A 19,719-nucleotide genomic window follows, 5' to 3' on the forward strand; every position below is an offset into this window, starting at 1 on the left:
ATGTCATGACCCCTCTTGTCAGGTTTGTCAACAACTTTAAAATAGTTGGGAGATCACAAGGCTATTTTAATCCATTCAAGAGCAAGATGGTTTTAATGAGAATGTAAACATGGCAAATTGAGTTTAATATGGAAAAATGTCAAATCAAATACTTCATTCAGGAAGAGAAATCTAAAAGATCACAGTCTTAATGTCTAAAGACTGCAGATGAACTGAGTGTAAGGGATCTAGGTGTGTTTCTGCACATCACAAAAGGTTAGCAGGTAGATTCAACAAGTGGTTGGGAAGGCAACTAGCACATTCGCCTTTACTACACGAGAGTTGGCATTTTGAAATGGAGAAACATTGTTAGAACTGTCCAGGGTAATACCGAGGTCACATTTGGGTGTAATGTGCAACTTTGGTCTGCTTCTTTAAGACAGGATAAGCTGGCATTGAAGACATTTCAAACGCCATTCACTCGGATAAATCCAGGATCGGAGTCTTGTTATACCACAAACAGAAGGAAGTCACATGTATGTAGGAATTTTCTCTTGCAGGGGTGGTGAACCTCTAGAACGCTCTACCACGTAGTCGTTGATGTTAGATTACTGGAAGTATTCAAAGATACATTTTTTGAAAGATCAGTGAATTGAGAGCTATGGAGAGGGAATGAGACCCGAGGCTGAGAAGCCATGATCATACCAAATGGTGGTGCAGTCTTGAGGAACTGTGGCCTATTCCTGGCCATACATTCCCAGGTTAATTAAAACCACAAATAAGCATGTCACAAACTCAAAGTAGTCTTCTCCACGTTTATATTAGTACACCCATAATGTAATCACTGCAAATATAAAATAATTCAATGTATTCTTGGAAGTGAGCGACAAGGCTCTCAAAAATCTACCGAATTCCTTTCACCATCTCAAAGCAGAACACTGGCAACTAGGGATGGACAAAAAGTACCGACCTAGTCAGAAATGCCCACACCCAATCAGCAAATACAAACATGCTTGGCTAAGATAAACAGGAAATCGCTGACTTGCATGCAATACTTCTGGTGCTCTGAAATTTGACGGATGCATGCTAGAAGCAAGACATGAAAAGATTTACAATCAACATTTATTTTTAAAGTTTGTCTGGTTTACAGGTTGCAAAACAAAATAAGTGGTGCATGACTTTAATTTCACTTGGGTCAGTGTTACATTTACAGCCCAGAAAAAAGTACCATGTTACGAATTGGATAGGTTTGACATTGAATATAAATTTTAAAGGCAAGTTTATGGAACTAAACAATGATAAATTGATGAAAGGATGGCAATAATTAGGTGGCATTTTTAATTGCCTCGTATATTCATTGCAATTACTGGAATGATTACAGAACTGTACGCATGAAGAACACAAACATTTAAAGTAAATGCTTTTCTGCATGATTAGTCAACAATGCACAATGGCAAACATATGGTGTAATGCTTTGTTTAGATTGCCACCTCTGTAAATATTGCCAGCGTCCACTCCTACGTCAGCCCCTCTGCTGCCTACTTTCTTAGTAACATCTAGCTCTAATGTTCCATCATTCTTCCAGCCGTCCTACAATCAAGCACCTTCCATCAACATCCCAAGTAAAACTCCAGTATCCATTCTCTAACCTGCACCATGTCCCATCCAACAATATCTATGTTCTAAAATCCCTTCAAGGTCTCACTCACATGGCTGGTGATGTGTTCATGCTTGAAGTTGCGACATGGGTCATCATGCACAGCAAGTAGTTAAAATTATTTGCAATCAGAACTTTTTTGGAGAAATATGTTATTCAAGGGACTTAATAACACTTCACAGGGGATTGAACGAATCGAAAGCTCACCATCAGATTAATGAGCAAGATATTAAAACTTAGCTTCCAAAATTGCTGCAAATAAAACTTCAGCTGACAATGTATATGAGCATTAAATGTAGTAATTAAACACAGATAAGTACATTTGTGCATAAGTTTGCAACCAAACACGATACACCTGTTTCTAGGTCAGGAATTAGGGCATAGGATAAAAGCATTTGGGCCAATTTAATGCAGCTATCAAATTTAATACCTCAACCTGTTGTGCAAAGCCCCTTGGGCAACAGTGACCATAATATGGTGCAATTCTGCATTAGGATGGAGAGTGAAACGGTTAATTCAGAGACTAGGGTCCTGAACTTAAAGGAGACTTAAGGTATGAGATGGGAATTGGCTAGGATAGACTGACAAATTATACTACAAGGGATGACGGTGGAGATGCAATGGCAAAGATTTAAAGATCGCATGGATGAACTCCAAAAATTGTTCGTCCCTGTCTGGCGAAAAAATAAAACGGGGAAGGCGGCTCAACCATGGTTAACGAGGGAAATTAAGGATTGTGTTAAATCCAAGAAAGAGGCATACAAATTGGACAGCGGAAGCAGCAAACCAGAGGACTGGGAGAAAGTTAGAATTCAATAGAGGAGGACAAAGAGGTTAATTAAGAGGGGGGGGGGGGGGAAAGAGCATGAAAGAAAGCTTGCGGGGAATATAAAAACTGACTTTAAAAGCTTCTTTAGATATGTAAAAAGAAAAAGATTAGGGAAGACAAATGTAGGTTCCTTCCAATCAGACAGGTGAATCTATAATGGGAAACAAGGAAATGGAAGAACAGTTAAACTTTGGTTCTGTCTTCACCAAGGAAGACACAAACAATCTCCCAGAAATACTTGGGGACCGAGGATCTAGTGGGTGGGGGAGAACTGAAGGAATCCACATTAATCAGGAAATAGTGTTAGATAAACAGTTGGGACTGAAGGCAGATAAATCCCCAGAACCAGATGGTCTGCATCCCAGAATACTCAAGGTGGTGGCCCTAGAAATCGTGGATGCATTGATGATCATTTTCCAATGTTCTACAGACTGGATCAGTTCGATTAGTGGGCAGATGCATGGCAGATGCAGTATAATGTGGATAAATGTGAGGTTACCCACATTTAATGGCAAGAACAGGGAGGCAGATTATTATCTGAACGGTGTCAGATTAGGAAAAGGGGAGGTGCAACGAGACCTGGGTGTGCTTGTACATCAGTCACTGCAGGTACAGCAGGCAGTGAAGAAAGTTAATGGCATGTTGGCCATTGCAAGAGGATTTGTGTTTAGGAGCAAGGCGGCCCTACGGCCGTTGTACAGGGCCCTGGTGAGACCACACATGGTGTATTGTGTGCCAATTCGGTCTCCTAATTTGAGGAAGGACATTATTGGCCTTGAGGGAGTGCAGCATAGGTTCACCAGGTTAATTGCCAGGATGTCGGGACTGACATATGATGAAGAATGGGTCGACTGGGCTTATATTCACTGGAATTTAGAAGGATGAGAGGCGATCTTAGAAACATATAAAATTCTTAAAGAATTGGACAGGCTAGATGCACAAAAAATGTCCCCGATGTTGGGAGAGTCCAGAACCAGGGGCACAGTTTAAGAATAAGGGGTTGGCCATTTAGGACTGAGATGAAGAAAAAAAAATTCACCCAGAGAGTTGTGAATCTGTGGAATTCTCTGCCACAGAAGACATTGGAGGCCAATTCACTGGATGTTTTCAGGAGAGAGTTAGATTTAGCGCCTAGGACTAAAGGAATCAAGGGATATGGGGAAAAAGCAGGAACGGAGTACTGATTTTAGGTGATCTGCCATGATCATATTGAATGGTGGTGCTGGCTCGAAGGGCCAAATGGCCAACTCCTGCACCTATTCTAACCCTTGCCTTCTCTTTTCATGAAAAATAATGCTTATTTAAACGTTCCTTCATGTTACAGATTCTATTTTTATTGCCAAGTTCAAACAAAGCACTAAATTTCAACAGTATGAAAAATGTCCAACTTCCTCTTTCAATCTTGTGATAATTTCATGTGTAATGGCAGATTATGTTGAATCTCTGATGTGCAAACTCAAAGAAGGCTGCTCAGATTCGAAGATACTGGATTTTGAACAGGCATTTGATATTGCCCAGGGACATGCTGGCAGCAGTCAAGTGGTGGGACTAGCATAGAATCTTGGTCAGCATGGGCAAGTTGAACCGAAGGGCCTTTTTCCATGTTGCATGACTCTAAGTAAGCACAGCATTTGCAGTATCATCCCGTGAAGGCTCAGAGAGTAATAATGTTGAGGTCCAATTCTACTGGGAACAGTGACTGTTGTGGAAGCACATGTCAGAGTTAAGGGGTGCAAATCCAAGATAGACACAAAATGCTGGCGCAATTTAGCGGGTCAGGCAGCATCTCTGGAGAGAAGGAAATGGGCAACGTTTCAGGTCGAGACCCAAAAAATCCATCTACCTTAGCTGTGCTATCGAAGGACCAATTTCAACGGATTGCTTAAGCAAAGTAACACCATAGTGTCTTGGGCAACGAACCAGTGTGTAGCATATTGGTAGGAAAAGCACAGGGCATTGTACACATTAAGGGTGCGAGGTAGGTGATGACCTGAATGGATCACGTAGACTGTTCACATTATGTACAGAATTTTTCCATCATTGGCATACAGTGAAGGGCACGCTCCTTCAAAGGCAATTAACTCTGGTGCTTCAGTGTCAATAATGTATAATCTAAGTGACATTGGACAGATACTATCATGTACCTAATTTGGCCAAAGGTTAAAGGTGATAAGGGTGTGTGAAGTTTAAGTAATAAGTGATAAGTAATAAGGGAATCAAGGGATATGGGGAAAAAGCAGGAACTGAGTACTGATTTTAGATGAACAGCCATGATCATATTGAATGGCGTTGCTGGTTCGGAGGGCCAAATGGCCTACTCCTGCACCTATTTTTCTATGTTTCTAACCCTTGCCTTCTCTTTTCATGAAAAAAAATGCTTATTTAAACGAACCTTCATGTTACAGATTCTATTTTAATTGCCAAATTTAAACAAAACATTAAATTTCAACAGTCTTCGAAAAATGTCCAACTTCCTCTTTCAATCTCGCGATAATTCCATGTTAATGCCCTCTCGCTATTTTTTAGCCTATTCATAGCTTATCAGAATTTTTTTAAATTCTAACAGATCAGTCCTTTAATTTCTGCTGAAGTGACAAAAGTGTCTGCAATTCCAAGTCTTGCTAACTGTCTTCCTTGCATCCGTTCCACCATGTAGTTCCATATCTGCTCTGGCACAGCCCAAACAACAAAATATTCAATCCAAGCTCAGACTTTTCGGTTCCAAAATAAAGACATTAAGTTCGGATAGAACTCTTTATGATTATAAATAGGTTTGATATGAAGAACATGACGAAACTGTTTCCACTTCTGGGTGAGCCGAGAGTGAAGGAGAATACATAAGGTAGATACCAACGATGAAAGAAAGTTTTAAGAGCAATTTCTTTTGAAAAAGTACATTAATGGTGTGGAATTTACTTTGCACACGAAGCTGATACCAAGGAAACATGGAACAACATGTTCAAGGCATGAATAGGGATGAGAATGGAAAGATAAAGGTGAGGATAGGAAGAAGCAAATGAACCAGAACAAACTTTGTGTTAAGTATAAAGACTAGCATAAATCAGTTAGAGCACATAACCAACAAGGAAACTGCAAACTTAACATGCTATCAGATACAAAAGGATAGATTCTGCCAAAACTATGCAGTACTGTTTATAATTACAAAATACATACAATAAAAAAGGCACAGACTTTGTTAAAAATAAAGAGTAATTGGGGCCTGTCTAACAATTTTCCATCCAACTTCATACGGTGATTCAAATTTCAATATTTCATTCAATTCTGCAATGCACGATCTATAACTTGGCTTGTGGAGCAGTTCATCAATCATAATGCTGACCAGATGTATTTTCAATACCATTTAATTTGTCTCAATTTACACAAAAGACTACGAAGGTTAAGTATTACTGACTTCCAAAGGTCTGATTTTACATTATCATAAATTCCAATGTCTGTCCAAGCACACCTACTGCACAGGCATGCATAATGAAAACATGCAGAAGGTAAAACCTCCACCCTTCTCAAACCAGTCACTAAACTGTACAAGAGTGGACTATTCAGTCCTGACTTGGATTGTAGCTCAGCTCAAAGTTATTTGTCATCATTATTCCTTTTCCCTTGATGCCACTAGCTAAAGACCAGTAGAACTTTTCAATTAGTCTAGCATACACAACCTTTCCCCTAAAGATCCAGATTCCCAATATCTCACAACAGCGAATATTGGTCATATTTAGTACATCATTTAAAATAAAGTTGATTTGCAGATTTCAAATCTTAATTTCCTATCCAGAAGGTTTAAAAATATTGCAAATTAAATGTTTTCAGCATCAGGAAGACAAGGCAACAAAATAGTTTATGCTTGTGCAGTGAAAAGGTCAATTGCACGTACAAAATAGAACACTTCAAATATGAAGGAAGCATGGAGGCAATGGGGTAAACTAGTTTTCATAAAGCTATTGATGATGGAATCTCCCGTCCCAATATAATATACATATACAAAGTGGCTGTGCATCTTTACTGTGGCTACAAAAAGAGCACCTCCTGCTATTGATTTAACCTGTTCTTCCCTTCTACTGCTCACTCACACAATCTGCAAATTGTTTTGAAAATTGAAAAGTTGTCAATTCCAAATTGAAGCAAGAAGCTACATCATCAACAGGACCATATTAAAACAGCCAAATCAATAAATTTAAAACAAACATTTCTGCTCAAGGCATTCATGCTTATAACATCACTGGCTGTAGGATTAGGGTAAAATTTATTTAGAGAGCCTAAATGTATGTTACAAATCCATCAGGTAGTGTAATATATATTAGAGAAGGTCCAAAATTGCAGCAATTTTTCCAATGACTAAAACTATTCAGAAATATTCAGTTCTGGGGCACTGAGCGTAACCAGATTTGAAATACTACACTGCTTTGATAGGACATTATTCTGGAGCTGAACAGGATTTGGTGGAATCATATTTTAAACATTTTATCCCATTTCGAGCCAAATGGAGAGAATAAAAAAAGAAAACCAAAATAATTTCTATTCATGGTGATTTAATCACAAAAAGCTCCACATGTTGAAGCATTCTTTATCACATGAATAAAATGAGGTGGCAACATATTTGCACTATGTTAATAGATGAAGTGAGGTGAAATAGAAAGGGGTGGGAGATTGGAGTCATAATAAGAATGCTATCTTTAGATTTTTAGATTTTAGATTTAGAGATACAGCACAAAAACAGGTCCTTCGGGACTTGGGACAATTTAAAAAAAACATTTGCCCAGCCAATTAACCTAAAACCTGTATGTCTTTGGAGTGTGGGGGGAAACCGAAGATCTCGGAGAAAACCCACGCAGGTCACGGGGAGAACGTACAAACTACGTACAGTACAGCACCCGTAGTCAGGATCGAACCCGAGTCTCCGGCGCTGCATTCGCTGTAAGGCAGCAACTCTACCGCTGTGCCACTGTGCCGTGCAGATTGAAGTAAAGATAGAGAAAAATAAGGGGAATTATGTTAGGAAATTATTCCTTGTGCTAGGAAAACTTGGAAAATGTCTAAGCATATGCTGTTCAAAGGAATCTGGGTGTCCTTGTGCATAACAGTCAGAGTAAACAAGGGGAGGAAGTAATAATAAATTAATTGTCTTTTGCAATAGGTATGATGCAGAACATTAAAGTTGTCCTACACCATTTGTATGTGGTTTTGATGACAACAGCTGGCCTACAGTGTGCCGTATTGGCCTTAGTAACAAAAGGATATAATTGCCTTGGAATCAGTGCAGCATACATAAACTGAGGAAACATTCTGTAAGTTTTGCAAATACTCAATGGAGTTGAGAAAAATGAGCAGTATTTAATTGAAAGATGCCAGATTGAAAATGTGGGGCAGATAGAGGCTGCAAAGTCAGTTTGATGTGTGCAGAACCTCAAATTGGGAGGGAAGGGGTGGTGGTAAAATTGTATCAGGATAAAGAGAACCATTTAGATCAGAGAAGCAGAGAAATGTCCACTTAAAATCATTGATCTTTAAAATGTTCCAAACAGAAATCTGTGGTTGCTCAGTAAACAAGTTTATTAAAAGTGGAGCTTGAAAGATTCATGGTATCAAGTGAGAATCCGAATTACAAGACTTGAGAGGAAGGATCAGCCATGATCTTGAACTTTGGAACAAATGCTTGGGCAGCACAGCCTAGACTTGCTCTTTTTTTAAATGCAGTACATTCTTATATTGTGGTTCTTTTCACAAAGAATTATGAGCCTTCTGGAACTGATTACAGAAAACATGTGAAAAGTGGAGAATCTAAGCTGGTCTTCAAAAGAGAGCTGGACACATGTTTCAAAGCAGAAACTGTCAAACGACGAGCATAAAATACCCTCATCAATCCCCTTTGTTTTTATCCTCTATAGATAGTAACTACCTTCCCTTAACAAATACATGCTGAATTCCTTGACTTGTGCGGCATTTAAAAACCCCCACTTATTTCCAATATTTTTTTCTAGGATGTCAGTCTGGTCTGAAGTCAGTCTATGCATTTATCCTTAAAAGGCACAACCTGGGATCAGCCAGTGCAAGTTCATCTGGTTTGTACTCACTGTTCTTGCAGCTCTTATTAAATATACAGTGGTGCAGTGATGGACTTGCTGCTTGAGAGCACCAGAGATCTGGGTTCATTCATGACTACGGGTGCTGTCTATACGGAGTTTGCACGCTCTCCCTGTGACCACGTGGGATTTCTCTGGGTGCTCTGGTTTCTTCCCACATTCCAAAGACGTGCAGGTTTCTAGGTTAATTGGTCTCTGTAAAATTGCCCCTAGTGTTTAGCGTACGCGTGATCATTGGTCAGCCAACTTGGTTGGCCAAAGGGCCCGTTTCTATGCTGTATCTCTAAAATAAACACACTAACCTATATCCACCTATCACTTGCCAAGCTTTGTGGCACCCCCACGTTTTTTCCAAGCTTTCTCCCCCCACTACAATCAATCTGACGCAGTGTTCCGATCCGAAACATCACCTATCCATAACAATTTTCTATGAACTACTATAATATTTGTTGTGCCTTCAAACATGACCAAAAACATTAGTACCCAGTTCTACGGACTCGACGTAAAATCCATGTTGCTTAAGGGACCCCTCAAAAAAAAGTGCTAGAGCTGTCAATCTGGGCCTCCCAGGAAATAATTATGTTCCACTGTCTATGGCCAGGATTCACCCATCAACTGAAATAAGAATTAGTTAGTTTTCGGTTGTGGGCATCGGTAGTCCGGCTAGCATTTATTGCCCATCCCTTCAGAAGTTGACAAAGAGCCACCTTCTTGAACTGCTGGTAGTCATTTTGGTGAAGGGTCTCTCAATACTGTTTGGGAAGGAGTTCCAGAGTTCTGACTCAGTGATAGTGAAGGAACAATACATTCCCAGGATAGTGTATAACCACAAGGGGAATCTGCAAATGGTTGATCCAATGACCTTAAGGCTCATGCTCTTCTTGTTGTCTGAATGTGTAGGTTTGGAAGGTTCTGTTGTAGTTTCCTTGGGGAAATAGCAGGATATGATGCCGATGGTCCATACTGCAGTCAGGGTGCCAGTGGTGGAGTGAATTAATGTTTAGGTTGGTGGATGACACTCTAATCAGCTGCTTTGCCTTGGATGGGATTGAGATACTCAAGAGTGGTTGAAGTTGTACTCTTTCAAGTTGAGTGTAATCCATCATGCTATGACAAATCCCTTGTTGCTTGCACCTCGGAGTTGCTCCAGCATTTTGTGTCTATCTTCAGTTTAAACCAGCATCTGCAGTTCCTTCCTACACAATCCATATAAATTAGTTTTTACCAGCACAAGTTTATGAATATTTAGTGGTGTCTTGGCAGTTACAATATGCTCAATAATTCTGTTAATTTACTTGTCTAAGTTCAAAATATTAAAGCTTAGTAGATAAATATGGCCATTGGCTGTTGTTAATCATTTATTGTCTTTGTGTACCATTGGAACTGTAGTTCTGTATTGTGTCTTTGTATTTAAAACATATATAAACTCGATTTAATTTGAGTTTTGAGATTCTACCAAGAGGGCCTCCAAGAGATCGTCTGTTTCCCTTAATGAAATGAAGACTTGAAGTTCACAAGTCACACACTACCCAGCTCAGCTGAACACACCCTGCAGATCCAGCAGCTTATCGCCAAGTACAGCAGGACGTCTCGTGTAGTTCCAGTAACCATTCTGCAGATACAGCAAATTAGGCCAGCACAGCAGGACACCCTCTGCAGTTCCAGTGCTTCATACATCTGGACACCCCCTGCAGTTCCAGTGCTGCAAACAGCTGAACACCCCCTGCAGTTCCAATGCTGCAAACAGCTGGACACCCCGTGCAATTCCAGTGCTCCAAACAGCTGGAGACCCCCTGCAGTTCCATTGCTGCAGACAGCTGGAGACCCCCTGCTGTTTCAATGCTCCAAACAGCTGGAAACCCCCTACAGTTACAATTATGCAAACAGCTGGACACCCCTTGCAGTTCCAGTGCTGCATACAACTAGGCACCCTCTGTAGTTCAGTGCTACAACAGCTGGACACCCCCGGCAGATCCAGCACCCCTGTGCCAAAACAAGCAAGATGTCCCCGACCGTTCCGGCATCTTACTGCCCAACACAGCTAGACATCCTTGCAGTTCCAGTGCCCACCACAGCTGGACACCTCCAACAGGCCCAGAAGCACAGTGCCCAACAGCTGGATTCACTGCCCTCATTCACTGCCAGCAGGTCTCTGGCCAGTACCACCTGAAAACCACTTCACTGCCAGACGGATATTCCTTCATCAGTACAGTAGGTCTCAAGCTGACACAGCCATTCAACTTCTAGCTACCACAGACAACCCGTTTTGTTTGTGTGTTGGTGGTGGGGTGTTTTGTTTTGGTTGTGTATGTGGGGGGGGGGGCTTCCATCGCCCGGTGCGGCGCGGCCGCGGGACACCATTCTGCTTTAGTTAAACATTTTGTTCAAGATGGCCGCGCCGTTGTGTTTGGCTGCCTGCCACTGTATGTTTCTTTTTTTTTTTCCTAATCAGATGTGCAGCACTTTGGTCAACGTGGGTTGTTTTTAAATGTGCTATACAAATAAAATTGACTTGACTTGTAAATGTTGCAAAGGATTTGGAATGACAGGAAGGGTTATTCTCCCCTGAAAAACCATCCTCTGACCTCCTACTACAATCACAATATTTATGTGGATGAGACTTAATTCAATGATGATCCGCAGGATAAAAATGGGAGAGGGCCAGACAGCATCTCTGTACAAAAGGAATAGGTGATGTTTCGGGGCGAGACCTTTCTTCAGACCGACTCAGATGGTCTTGACCCAAAACGTCACCTATTCCTTTTCTCCAGAGATGCTGCCAGACCCGCTGAGTTACTCCAGCATTTTGTGTCTATCTTTGGTGTAAATCAGTATCTGCTGACATAAGAATTCCTGAACATAAGAATGGGAGAGGACAGTTATTGGAGACCAAGTGACATACTCCAGCAATGATTCATTTCTCATGTTTCAAACCCTTTGATCAATTCACCCTTAACTGATCCGAGCCATATTACGCCAGTCTGAGTGATCGCTTCTTGTAATTTTTGTTCTGAAATAGTGACTGAAACACTGTCAATAGACAATAGACAATAGGTGCAGGAGTAGGCCATTCAGCCCTTCGAGCCAGCACCGCCATTCAATGCGATCATGGCTGATCACTCTCAATCAGTACCCCGTTCCTGCCTTCTCCCCATATCCCCTCACTCCGCTATCCTTAAGAGCTCTATCCAGCTCTCTCTTGAAAGCATCCAACGAACTGGCCTCCACTGCCTTCTGAGGCAGAGAATTCCACACCTTCACCACTCTCTGACTGAAAAAGTTCTTCCCCATCTCCGTTCTAAATGGCCTACCCCTTATTCTTAAACTGTGGCCCCTTGTTCTGGACTCCCCCAACATTGGGAACATGTTTCCTGCCTCTAATGTGTCCAATCCCCTAATTATCTTATATGTTTCAATAAGATCCCCCCTCATCCTTCTAAATTCCAGTGTATACAAGCCTAATTGCTCCAGCATTTCAACATACGACAGTCCCGCCATTCCGGGAATCAACCTCACGCCCTCAATAGCAAGAATATCCTTCCTCAAATTTGGAGACCAAAACTGCACACAGTACTCCAGGTGCGGTCTCACCAGGGCCCGGTACAACTGTAGAAGGACCTCTTTGCTCCTATACTCAACTCCTCTTGTTACGAAGGCCAACATTCCATTGGCTTTCTTCACTGCCTGCTGTACCTGCATGCTTCCTTTCAGTGACTGATGCACTAGGACACCCAGATCTCGTTGAACATCCCCTCTTCCTAACTTGACACCATTCAGATAATAATCTGCCTTTCTATTCTTACCTCCAAAGTGAATAACCTCACACTTATCCACATTAAACTGCATCTGCCATGCATCCACCCACTCACACAACCTGTCCAAGTCACCCTGCAGCCTCATTGCATCTTCCTCACAATTCACACTACCCCCCAGCTTAGTATCATCTGCAAATTTGCTAATGGTACTTTTAATCCCTTCATCTAAGTCATTAATGTATATCGTAAATAGCTGCGGTCCCAGCACCGAACCTTGCGGTACCCCACTGGTCACTGCCTGCCATTCCGAAAGGGACCCATTTATCCCCACTCTTTGCTTTCTGTCTGTCAACCAATTTTCTATCCATGTCAGTACCCTACCCCCAATACCATGTGCTCTAATTTTGCCCACTAATCTCCTATGTGGGACCTTGTCGAAGGCTTTCTGAAAGTCGAGGTACACCACATCCACTGACTCTCCCCTGTCAATTTTCCTAGTTACATCCTCAAAAAATTCCAGTAGATTTGTCAAGCATGATTTCCCCTTCGTAAATCCATGCTGACTCGGAATGATCCTGTTACTGCTATCCAAATGCTCAGCAATTTCATCTTTTATAATTGACTCCAGCATCTTCCCCACCACTGATGTCAGACTAACTGGTCTATAATTACCCGTTTTCTCTCTCCCTCCTTTCTTAAAAAGTGGGATAACATTTGCTATTCTCCAATCCACAGGAACTGATCCTGAATCTATAGAACATTGAAAAATGATCTCCAATGCTTCCACTATTTCTAGAGCCACCTCCTTAAGTACCCTGAGATGCAGACCATCAGGCCCTGGGGATTTATCAGCCTTCAGTCCCATCAGTCTACCCAAAACCATTTCCTGCCTAATGTGGATTTCCTTCAGTTCCTCCATCACCCTAGGTTCTCCGGCCCCTAGAACATTTGGGAGATTGTGTGTATCCTCCTCAGTAAACACAGATCCAAAGTATCGGTTTAACTCGTCTGCCATTTCTTTGTTCCCCATAATAAATTCCCCTGCTTCTGTCTTCAAGGGACCCACATTTGCCTAAAAATACTTTTGCTATCCTCCTTTATATTATTGGCTAGTTTACCCTCGTACCTCATCGTTTCTCCCCGTATTGCCTTTTTAGTTAACTTTTGTTGCTCTTTAAAAGAGTCCCAATCCTCTGTCTTCCCACTCTTCTTTGCTATGTTATACTTCCTCTCCTTAATTTTTATGCTGTCAGCCACAGGTGTCTCTTACTCCCCTTAGAGTCTTTCCGCCTCTTTGGGATAAATTGATCCTGCAACCTCTGCATTATTCCCAGGAATACCTGCCATTGCTGTTCTACCGTCTTCCCTGCTAGGGCCTCCTTCCAGTTAATTTTGGCCAGCTCCTGCCTCATGCCTCTGTAATCCCCTTTGCTATACTGTAATACCGACACTTCCGATTTTCCCTTCTGCCTTTCCATTTGCAGAGTAAAACTTATCATGTTGTGATCACTGCCTCCTAATGGCTCTTTTACCTCTAGTCCCCTTATCAGATCAGGATCATTACACAACACTAAATCCAGAATTGCCTTCTCCCGGGTAGGCTCCAGTACAAGCTGTTCTAAGAATCCATCTCGAAGGCACTCTACAAACTCTCTTTCCTGGGGTCCATTTCCAACCTGATTTTCCCAGTCTACCTGCATGTTGAAATATCCCATAACCACCGTAGCATTACATTTGTGACACGCCAATTTTATCTCCTGATTCAACTTGCACCCTATGTCGAGGCTACTGTTTGGGGGCCTATAGATAACTCCCATTAGGGTCTTTTTACCCTTACAATTCCATTCTTTTGAAGTTTAATTTTTACTTTTCTGATAGTGTTATCCATTTACCATAGTTTTGCCCGTTCAGAATCTACTATTTTATAATATGTTGTGCTGTAGATTATTTACAGTCCATGTTTGCCATGAAATTGGATATATGTGCCTTCCTATTCCATCACTTAATGTCCAGTCCGGCCTGCCTATTATACTGCCCAATTTCCCAATACTGTCTCAACTGCTGCTCCGCCACTTGCCAAACCAGTCAATAGCCTGTCATCAATTCATGAACTTCGGAATCAAGCCAACTTATGAAGAGACTTCTATCAATCTTTGTACTTTATGAACAAATAAAATATACTGGCAATCTCCATTCCCCTGTTCTCAGTCCTCGTTGGACAATTTAGTCAGGCTGATCACCTACTGTTATCAAACCCAACTCTGATCAGCTGAAGATTTTCAAGAGATTCAGTCACTATTGTGTACCATAGAATCTAGTAATCTCTCAGCACTAGATATCAGATTGACAGGCCTGCAATTTCCTCATTTTCCCCTCTTGCTTTTCGTAAATAGTGAGCAAGATGTGCAATTTTCCAATCTTAGAAAACAGTGCATAAATCAGGAATAAAACAAAAAATACTTGAAAGTGAGCCAAACTCCTAGGAAGAAATACAAATCAGAGAATAGGAGATGATAATAGGAATTTTATAACATTCTTATTTACTTGCTTTAAGACTCTGGGATAAACAATCTACATGCAGATCGGCAAACAACTAACGTTGCAATAGATTAATTTGATGTATTAATAGTGAAGGTTTCTTCTCTTCCAGAAAACATTACAAAAATATTTGTTTAGCCTTCCCATGTTTTCCACTGCTATCTATCTCGTCTCCAGCAATATCGTTGTTTTGGTCAATACTGCTGATTAATTTACTATCAATACAACACAAAATCATGTTCCTAACTTCAAAATGTATAATTCCAAGATTAATTCACCAAATCTCAATGGAACATTTTGAAATTCTCAAATTATCAACAACAACTGAAAACAATAAAAAGTAACCTTCAACAAGCATTACATAAGAAACACATTAATTTCCCAGGCATAGAATTCCCATAAATCAAGTGATGGATACTCAAGAAACACTCACTTAGGTTTAAAAGAATTGTGAACTACACAGTCCACATTATTTGGTTATTTTTCAGACTCGTCTCTCTCAAAAACTATATTTTCTAAACATTCACTACTGATCCAAAACCTATTTCTATTATCCAGAATCTATTTTCAGGATTGACAAAAACATCAATCCTGATAGTTAATTTATGTTTAACAGCACAACCTCACCCATTCTACGTTATTGCCACCACAAAATTGGGTTAAATGAGATTTAAGTGTAATTTACAATGCAATAAGTGACACCAAATATATTCACTGTGCAGGGTCTAATGCATAGCCTAATTAACCAGCCATAATTTTGAGATAAACCACATGTGCAGTACCTGTTGAAATTATCATTGTCAAAGAATGTGAAAAGTTAGATAACACTAAGATCAGAGTATAGAAATAAAACCTGGAAAATAAGCTGGAGATGTTAATCAATGGCTAGTTGAGCTTTAAAATACCAATATTGTGGAAGACAGGGAAAAAAAGGGATTCATTTTTGTAAAAGGAACAAAAATCTGGTGATTGAACTGGTGACATTAAAACAATACAGTACTAAAAGGCATATATTTATGCCCAGCCACATAATTGGCGAGAAAAATCATACAACTGTAATTCATCAAGGCAGATTGTGTGGGATGTTCTTTCTTATATGCTATCTGGGATTATAACTGAGCTACCAGTGGAAGCTAGTCAAATACGAGACAGTATTTTGATTTAAAAAGAGCAAGATAGGTGAGACAGTAACTACTTAGAATGTTTTTGAATTGCTTGGCCGGGGGTACGTTTTCAAGTGATTTCCTGGCACAAAAAACGATAGTGAACATGACGCGAAGGGTGTAAGATTGTTTTTTAAACATGGAGGATGGTGAGTGTATGGAACGAGTTGAGGTAGTTGAGGTAGGTAGTAACGCAACATTTAAGAAACATTTGGACAGGTACAGAGGCCAAACACAGGCAGATCGGACTAGTGTAGATTGGACATGTTGGTTGGTGTGGGCGAGTTGGGCCGAAGGGCCTGTTTCTACACTGTATGACTGTTATGCTTGCTTCACAAAATGAAAAGTTTATATCTTTCCTTTTTATTTATTTAGCTCTGAATGGAAAATAGGGCAAACGAAGAGAGATTGGGATAACTGCAGTAAACACTTCCACAATAATTCCAAGTAGGAAAAGTAGAACAGTCTGATTCCAATCTTTTCTTGCGGCTCACATATCTATGGCTCTTATGGAAGATGGGTTAAAAGTTAAGAAAAATCTCTAAACTAATGATCAGGATATTTCTTATATTTGCACATGCAGAGAACAAAAATATCACTGGAAGTGGTCAGTAAAAACCAAACATTTAATTATATGCTGCAATACGAGAATCGAAATGTGAAAGGTGGTTTGAAGCAACAATGCTGTAAAGAAAATAAAATCATTCTTGGGTAGATTTGCACAAATATTACATAGTAACACCAACTCTTAAAACGGACTTACTGGAAAAACAACAAAATTGGCACATACTGATCACATGATCACAGGCTCAGGCTAAAATAGTGACATTTATTTACTTAACACATTCAAATTCCCTTGGATATATCAAAATACATCAGAACCAAGCAACTATATCGATGGGACCAGATAGTCTATCTTGGTGACATTAATTGGAGACAAACATTGGCTAGCCACCTGGTTTCTCATGCGCCAAATTACATTGAAGATGTTGGTGAAAAAAAACTCTTAACATGAGCCCCAAACCACTACAGAAGTGAGGGTTGAGAAGAATAGGAAATCCAAAAGTTCAGGTCCTCGTGACAGAAAATTGAACAAATTAGTTCATTGCCCCTGTCAATGCCAATCCTGTCCTCCGAGTTTAGCCTCCTTATACCATGTTACTATACTAGTCATAATTAAATGAAGCACACAATGGGAATTTCCAAATCATTAATTGAAGCAGGATTTCACTCTGACATCCCCACCACACACAGCGATGATGAATTGCCACAACCCGTAAAACTATATGAAAACAGTAGAGCAAACTTTAGGAGAAATACATCACGACCATTACGTCCTGCAATTCGAGTCTCAAACAGATGCAGTCTGCAAATAACATATATTGGGCACTTCTGTGTCTGTGCGCCTGTGTGTGTGTGTATTTCAGATAGAGAGAAGTATGCATACAAATTTCTTTGCGTAGACTGAAATTGCATCAAGGCTCATGTGTTGAACTGGATTGTACAAGTCTGAAAACACTAGGCAGTTTCACGTCCTGGCCATTCGACGCCTCCTTGAAGGGATAAGCAGCTGGCGGCGCGACACCACCAGTGTGAGTCAGTCAGTGGAGCCCTGCTGTACAATGGAGCCGTGACTCATGCGGTCAGAACAGACACATCCTCTTCCCTCCCAGGGCAATGCCTTCTCCTCGTCCTGTCCTACCCTACCCTACCCCACATCCCCTCCACCTCCTTAAAACGACCACACAAGAAGTGGGGCCCCAGTGTCTCCCCTTCCTCCTCCCCCCACCCGTTTGTCTTCCCGTCTGGGGTTTTTTTTTGTGCTGTTGTTGTTATTATTATTATTGTTGCGCGTTGCCAGTCCCAGCCCGACATTGCACGCACGTGTTTCCCCACGTCGTTGTTGTTGCTGCTGCTGCTGCTCGGCCGAGCGCAAAGTAACGGGCGCGGGGGATGTTGTGGCGTCGTCCTCCTCCTCCTCCTCTTCTCTCTATCTCTCTCTCTCTCTCTCTCTCCCCTCGTCCTCCAGCAGCAGCAGCCGCCCCGGGGCGCGAATGGGGCAACGGCCGGGCGCTGGCAGGAGCGCGCGGGAATGGGGGAGTTCCCGCCCGGGCGCTGACAGGACGACGAGAGGCCAGGGACGGGACGGGACGGGTGCAGCAGGAGCGCTGACAGGAATGGCGCGAGGTTGGGCTGACAGGACAGGGAGGGATGGAGGGAGGGAAGGAAGGAAGGAAGGAAGGTGCAAGAACCTGACTGGAAGGCATCATGAGGAGGACAGGACAGGACAAGACAAGAGCCCGGGCGGGCGGGCACTGACAGGAAATGGAAGCCCCCCTTCCCGTCCGCTGACAGGACAGTACAGGACAGGAGAGGAGAGACGGCGCGAGGATGGAAGAGCCTGGCGCCGACAACACAAGGAGTGCGGGGGGGGCGGCGGGGGGGGTCGCGCGCTGACAGGAATGGCGCGAGGGTGCAGTCCGGGCCGGCGGGCGCTGACAGCAACGGTCGGAGCGCGGGCAGCAGGCGGGCGGGCGGGCGCTGACAGCAAAACGCGCCATGAGGGAGAGAGAGAGAGGTGGGGTAAAAAAAAAAAACCGGGCGGGCGGTTCACTGACAGGACAAGACGACGCCAAGAGAGGGGGAGAGAGAGAGAGAGATAAGAGAGGGAGATTAAAACCCCGCTGACAGGAACGGTGCGGTCGCTGACAGCACAAGACGACGACGCCGCCGCCGCCGCCGCCGAGGTCGGAGGCCGCTGACAGGAACGGCCGCAGCTATTTCCACAGCGAAAGAAAAAACGAGGCGAGTAGGGACACACCGAGCTGCGCCATCGGCCTTTACAGCTACACCAGGAAAGCCCGGAGAGAAGGAGGCACAGAGTGAGAGAGAGAGAGAGGAAAAGGGAAGGAAAAAAAACCCAAGGCTGCCAGCCTTTCACAGGTTGTGTGCAATAGAAGTTACATTTCACTTATCCCAGAAGAGTGGCCCACTTCCCACATTAATTGTAAACCCCCCCCCCTCCCTTAAAAAAAAAAAATAACGAGACATAAACCCCACAAAAATCACGACAGAAAGGGGGGAAAAAAATAATAAGAGAAACCCCCCCACTTTGGGATCTCATTGTTGCTGGTTGCTGGAAGCTGAACTTACCAGAGGAAAAGCCGGCTCTAAAGGAAGTATTTATGAAGAATGATTATTTGCGAAGTTTAGTACGGAGTCGACCTCAGCGCTCCGACTAACGTGATATATTTGCATATTTCTTTTTTGTTTTCTGATTGGACACTGGCTGCTTTTCGGGGTCACTGCCGACTCGGCTGCTTTATTAGAATTAGTTGTTGTATTTGCTTGGAGGGTGGGTGTGGGGGGGGGCACGGCGGGTGCTCCCCGGCGCAAGCGGTGGCGACATTTCGGGGACGGGAATTTTTTTGGGGGCGAAAAGCCCGGCGTCGGTGGCGCCGTCCCAGACTGTCATGGCCGCCAAGCGGGGGCAGCCAATCAGCGGTCGCCTTACATCCGCGGCACCGCCGCTGCGGGGACTGCCGGCGTCGCTGATTGGCTGAGCCCGAGGGGGAGGGGGGGGAAAAGAGGCGAAGCGAAGCTTCTGGGCTCAGCCGCCCACACGTCAATCAGACCTGGGGCTGCAGGTCAGAGGCTGGCTTGGTTGCTGCTAAAGCAGGCTGCAAATTGGCCTAAATAAATA

The 19,719-nt window shown here is 42.5% G+C and overlaps 1 protein-coding gene across 2 annotated transcripts in view; it reads right to left on the reverse strand.

Annotated features, from left to right (window-relative positions):
- Positions 1–19,381, reverse strand: part of chd9 (chromodomain helicase DNA binding protein 9) — a 196,967-nt gene extending 177,586 nt beyond the window's left edge. The window contains exon 1 of one of the 2 annotated variants that reach the window (XM_078400388.1): positions 19,170–19,381. The gene's annotated coding sequence lies outside the window, so the exon portion shown is untranslated. Of the gene's footprint in view, positions 1–17,900; positions 17,984–19,169 lie in introns of those variants that run through there. The other variant, XM_078400385.1, reaches the window with a different exon arrangement.
- Between the last annotated feature and the right edge of the window lie 338 nt (positions 19,382–19,719).

The sequence above is a fragment of the Rhinoraja longicauda genome, chromosome 6 (assembly GCF_053455715.1).
Source record: "Rhinoraja longicauda isolate Sanriku21f chromosome 6, sRhiLon1.1, whole genome shotgun sequence".
NCBI lineage: Eukaryota > Metazoa > Chordata > Chondrichthyes > Rajiformes > Arhynchobatidae > Rhinoraja > Rhinoraja longicauda.